Source organism: Eupeodes corollae, chromosome 3 (assembly GCF_945859685.1).
Source record: "Eupeodes corollae chromosome 3, idEupCoro1.1, whole genome shotgun sequence".
Lineage (NCBI taxonomy): Eukaryota > Metazoa > Arthropoda > Insecta > Diptera > Syrphidae > Eupeodes > Eupeodes corollae.
This window is the reverse complement of record NC_079149.1, coordinates 13242200-13248327: the sequence shown is the minus strand read 5'-3', so window position 1 is coordinate 13248327 and position 6128 is coordinate 13242200. Positions and strand designations below refer to the sequence as shown.

Here is a 6128-nt window from a genome sequence, read left to right as displayed (position 1 = left end):
AACACAAAAAAGCTCAACAGTGAAACATTATGTTGAGTCTAAGTGAAGCTAAGTCAGATGTTTCTGTATTTCCTTGAACTTGAAATGTTGCAGAGCTTTTTCTAAAAATATCTTAGTCAAAGTGTTGCTAGATACATTGTTGATGGAAATGAACTTGATAATTTAACAGTGAGGAATGAGGAGTTCAAAAAGTTTAGTGAAAATGATGTTGAAGATCCTATTTTGGTTTTAATTCTCATAAATAAATATAAATTAAGCATGAATTATTTAAAAAAAATTGTTTAGTAAAAAAAACTTATCAATAAAATGCTTTTTGATGTGAGTTCACAAAGATGAATTTATATAACCTATGACATTTAAAAATATCGGAAGTACAGCGATAATAAATTAGGTGCCATGAAATAAAGCCGACTTTCAAAAATTGGCCTTATTGCACTCTTCAAAAGTTAAATATATCTAATTTTTACCAGTTGGTCATATTGCACTTTGAGAAAGTTGAATAAGTCCAAATAATTTAGAGAAATAAGACCAACTTATTTTTGCGGTGAGGCAAACCCCCTGCTTGGGCACAGTTAAGGATTTGGAGTGGCTGCGAGGTTGAGTGTACCTCTCTCTCAAGAAAATTGGGTGGGTGTTTTTTTTTACCATAGCAGTTTAAAAAAATGGTGAAAATTTTGGTAAGCCCTCAATATCTCACGAACCAATGATGCTAGAGACTTGAATTAAATTCTATTTATTTAAACAAAAAAATTAATAAAAGTTGGTAAAAATTAATTTTCGACTCAAATATCTTTTTAAAAGCTTAATATTATGGCTTCAAACTTATTTTATCACATAAGAATTATTTTTTTCAACATTCGGTAAAATTTTGAGAAAAATCGAATTGACAGTTTAAAAAAAAAAGAAACATTAAAAGAAAATTTAACAAAAGTTGGTAAGGATTGATTTTCGACTCAAATATCTTTTAAAAAATTTAAGGAAATGGCTTCCAAATAATTTTCACTTTTAAGAAATATTATTTTCAACATTCGGTACAAATTTGAGAAAAATCAAATTGACAGTTTTTTTACAAAAAATTAAAACCTACAAAAAAAAAAAGAAAACTAGGTAAAAATTAATTTTCGACTCAAATAGCTTTTCTAAAATTAGAAACATTTTCTTCAAACTTTTTTATTGCGCAGAAAATATTGTTTTCGATATTCAGTAGTTTTTTTTATAAAAATCCAACAGTCCCTTTTTTCATAAAAAAATAAAATCTACAAAAAATTGTACGCAAATTTGGTAAACATTGTTGTTCGGTTCTCGGTACAATGTCCCAAAGGTATTAAAAATTCCTTTCCAATTGTAAAAAACGTACGAAACACCACCTTATCCTCGGTTATAACGCTCGACCACAATGACACTCCCTATAAAGCCAATTTGCTTGCAGCACAGTTTGCTGTTAATTTGTCTTTACCGGAAAGTGTCATGAATATCCCTGTTCTTGAGAGCGTATGCGATTCTATGAGAGAATCTTCAGTCGCATTCGTGCAGTTGCAAGAGTACTGAAAGACCTTGACATACACAAATCCACTGCCCCGTATAGTATCGCCCAAATTGTTCTGAAGAGGTGTTCTTTAACGCTGGGAAAACCACTGTGTAAACTTTTCCATCTTTCCCACTCTAAAGGTGTCTTTACTAGTAGATGGAAAAAAGCATTTGTCCAGCCTGTCCCTAAAAAAGGAGAAACCTCCTCTCCACCCAACTATCGTATAAAAGCACTTACGTCCCTTCTTTCCAAGCTCATGGAAACGCTGATAAATCATCAGCTTAAGAAATATGTTGGAGAACGAAAGCTTCTTAATGATCGACAGTATTGCTTTAGTAGCTATAGATCCACTGGTGATCTCATGGTTTATATCACCGAACAGTGGAACAAATCTTTGCATCGTTAAAGAATGATCATTGCACTCCATATTTGAAAAGCATTTGATAAAGTTTGGCGTGTTTTGGTATTGATGAATCTCTTCTTCGTTAGACTAGAAATCTTTCTTACCGTTCGATACAAGTAGTATTGGACAGGTTCAAATCTGATATTCACCAAATAAACACTGGTGTGCCCCAGGGCTCCGTTTTGTCTACTTCCTTCCTTATTTTTATAAATGATCTTTTGTCTGAAACTTCTTAACCATTAAATTGTTTGGCGGAAGACAGTACCCTTAGCTTTTCATATTCGTTTTTAGATTCTTCCATTGTCCTTCGGATGTGGAACTTTAACGGCAGCGTATAAGTTCATTAAATTCTGATCTTAACAGCATTGTTCAATGGAAAATCAAAAACCGAGTAGAATTTAGTACTTTGAAAACTCGATGTTGTCTCCTGTCGTTAAAGCATAACTCATTCCGATGCTGCTTTCTATGAGTGGCACTTGCATCCAGGAAACTAATCAACTGTCAGTACTCGGTATGTGTACGAGTATCACAGATCACATTTTATGGAATGATCACATATTTTATATTGCCAATAATTCTTCCAGGTGCTTAGGATTTTTCAGACGATGCAAGAAATTTGTCATCTCTTCTGATCTGGCTGTAATTTACAAAGTCTTCGTCCGTTAAAATCTTGAATACAATGCGCATATTTAAAACAGGTTTAAATCTCATGGATAGAATTCAAAAAATTGCTTTAAAAATGGAAGGTGATAGAACTATAATCGAAACATTTACTTCGCTAGAACACCACCGCAATGTCTCTTGCCTTTCGTTGTTTTGTCGATAGTTAAAAAAAAATGTTCTGTCAAATTAGCCAGTTGAATTGCACCCCTTAAACGATTCAGCCGTAATACTCACACTTGCAGGAATGCTCATCAATTAACTCTGGAGCTCAGTTTTGGGCGTACTGTCAAGTGTAGAGATTCTCTATTAAATCGCACATCGAGAATGTGGAATGATTTTGCCATCTCTGTATTTCCTTCCCATTTTGATGTTCAAAACTTTAATATTAATGTGCATCGGTATCTACTTTTAAGTCCCTCCCTATTTTACTAACGCTTGCACTGTGTTTAAATATAAACATATAAAGGGTACTAATAACCCCTTGAGTGCCTGTAAATAATAAAAAAATAACACCTTGGCTCTATTCCACTTTGTTTAAGTGTAACAAGACCAAATGCAGGAAATTGACTTTATTACACTTTACAAAACTGAACAACGGCCTATTTTTCTCAAAACTTAACCTATATTTGTACCTTTAGAGCGAATAGTGGACATTTAAGGGTAAATATGGTCTTCTTGTCCGAAAATATTATGGCTGGTAAAAATCTGAAAGTACTGAGGTTTTTAATTGAGCATTATTGACTTTATTAAATTACTCATGATATTCTAATACTCAAAGCTTTAAACTTAAATTCTGCATTTATTTTTAAGTTTGAATCATAAAATTTGTAATTTTCAACTAATAGATTTGAAAACATCTTAGAATGAATTAATGTATACTCTTTGAAAAAACGTAAGATTTTGTTTTAAATTGCGTAATTTAATTGCTAATAACAATTACGGGATGGTATTGTAACATTTTTTACTTTTCATCTTAGAAGTACGCCATTTGGCCAACATTCAATGCATTTCAAAAATTGTTGCAAACCGGTTATATTATTGTTATTGATAGAATTTTGTTGAGGTAAAAAATTAAAAATAAGGAAAAAAAACACTTAAAAAGGTAAAGAAAAGGAATTCATTAAAAAACATTAGGAAAATAAACAAAACACATTTAATTATGGTACCATTTTTAAAGTTATCAGGTAGCAATCTCCTTCGGTTGTCTTTTAGAAGGGCTGTAAAGATGTAAAATGAGTGGAGCCCATCTAAAACTTTCAACATTATTCACTTCAATGTTTCCTGGAAGTTTGGAATCCGAGTCACCATTTATTACAGAATATTTTTTGCTCAATCGTTTTTAGCCCTGTGTTTCCATTGAAAACGGCAGTAAACTTCTTCAAGACTTCCTCTGCAATAGGCCCTTTTTTCCTTTTTTTAAATTTTCGTCAATGTCTTTCAAAACAGCTAGCACTTCATTAATTGATGTTCCTTGATGAGAATATTGTTAGCTTAAATTATAAGGTAGGTATACAGACTTTCAAATATAACTGTTTTTTGTAGGTCTTTGGAAATATGTTTTTTCGGATCCACTAAAAACCCAACAGTAAATATAATGTAAGCCAGCTGCGGTTGCAGTTCTTCATCTTCAATTAATTTTTTTGCAAATGCAATACAGCCTGCATCATCTTCGAGACCACTGACAATTTTTTTGATCTGAGCAAAATAGTCCGTATAGTATGCTGCTGCCTCTAACCAAGTACCCTGGCGAGTTAAAACCTAGTTTAAAATTCAAAAATACGACTTCAAATTCAGTTTCAAATAAACTTACAGGTTACGAACAACAAAACCTCTCTTAATCTCATCAGGCCAATTGCACCAAATCGTCAAAAAGCTGGGTTTTTAACTAAAGATTCTCAACGGTATGTGAAAATGTTCGCATTTCTTTTAATGCTAAACCAATAATTAGATATTTCTTAACAGAATTTAATAAAAATGCAAAAAAGGTAGAAAAAGGCCAACATGGGGAAGAAAGGTAAAAAACGGCAATTATGGTATAAAAAGCCAAAAACTTAGTGAAATCCTATCCATATTCCCTGATCATTATATTACAAAAATTACAAGAGCTGTGAGGCCGGACTCAGACACGCCATCGTAAAAATTCTGCAGTCGCCATTTTCATATAAAATCTTTAAAACAAATTATTGAACGCAGTCTGATATTTAGCAAAAACAGATATTTTCCAAAAAAAAAAATCAAAATGTTGAGCAATATTTTAAAAATAATGAATGAACATAAGAACTTGGTAAGTTATAAAGGCCCGTATCATGAAACGTAACTCGTAAACTATAAAGTCATTAACTTCTTATTTCATTACGAAGTTTGGAATTTCGTATCATTCAATATTCTTTTTCGCACATATCGGGTGGTATTTTGCTTAAGTATCGTTAATGACAAACATTGAACTATTTTTATACAATTGAAGTGACAATTGAGTTTGACAGGTGTCAAATGTCAGTGTTATTCACTTAAAACCACGAATCCAATGGCCATTATATAATACTCCTGAGTTATCAACAAATCTCTAAAGCATTAATACTTTATTGACATAGGAAATATTTTTTGGGACGACTTAAATTTGTGTAAAGACACCAACAATAAAGACATTTAATAAAAGTGAATTTTGCAATAATTTATTTTTTTTTACAATATTATTCTTACAAAATATAAAACTATTGTGTTATCGATTTTTGTTTTAAATGAAAATTCGAATTTATGTTAAAAATAAAAACAAAATTTCACCTGTTGCAAACATTTAGCAGGAGCTGCCAACAAAATAAAAACTAACTCATGTCTTTAAAAAATTCAAACATATTTAAGTTTGAATGTCAGGTTTTTTTTATTTTTTTTTAAATCAGTTTGCTACCGAGTTATTGATTGCTGGTAAATATTTTGCTTTTCAATTTATTATCTGAGTACAAACAAACTGGTTTTTGCTGTTTAAAGGCAACTTTCCTAAATTCTTTTTAAAACATTCATTAAATTAAAGAAATGTTAAACTTTAAGGGTAGTTGGCATCGCTGATAACAGTTAATGTTTATTTTTATTAAAAAACGACCATTCGAACATTTCTAAAAAGCGACAGTTCGTGAAAATAAGCAATTCAAATACACTTAAACGGACCTATTAATTTCAATTTCCAACTCTTGACTCTTGACAATTATTTCCACTACTTTTATAAGAATAATGTTAAAGATATCATATGGATTTAGCAAATTGCTAAAAGTTACAGTAACCATTCCGTTATTTTAACTTTAGCAGATTGTCAAGATATAGTAAGATGTTAAGATCGTTTAAAATCCGGTAAATCATCTTTTAAGCTTAGTAAATTGCTAAAAACGGCTTAGACATTTTACTAAATCTTTAAAAATGTTGTGCCTCTATGTTCAATGGTTTGGCAATGTTTATAGCTTGTGGCTCGTAATTTAATCAGACTGAAATTGATATTCTCTAATACTGCAATACGTAATAAATTTCGGTCTTCCAAAAAATGAG

The 6128-nt window shown here is 31.2% G+C and overlaps 1 protein-coding gene across 1 annotated transcript in view; it reads right to left on the bottom strand.

Annotated features, from left to right (window-relative positions):
- The window catches only part of LOC129949546 (aspartate--tRNA ligase, cytoplasmic), a 121238-nt gene that overhangs the window by 96620 nt on the left and 18490 nt on the right, over positions 1-6128 (bottom strand). The gene's annotated exons all lie outside the window — the stretch shown is intronic.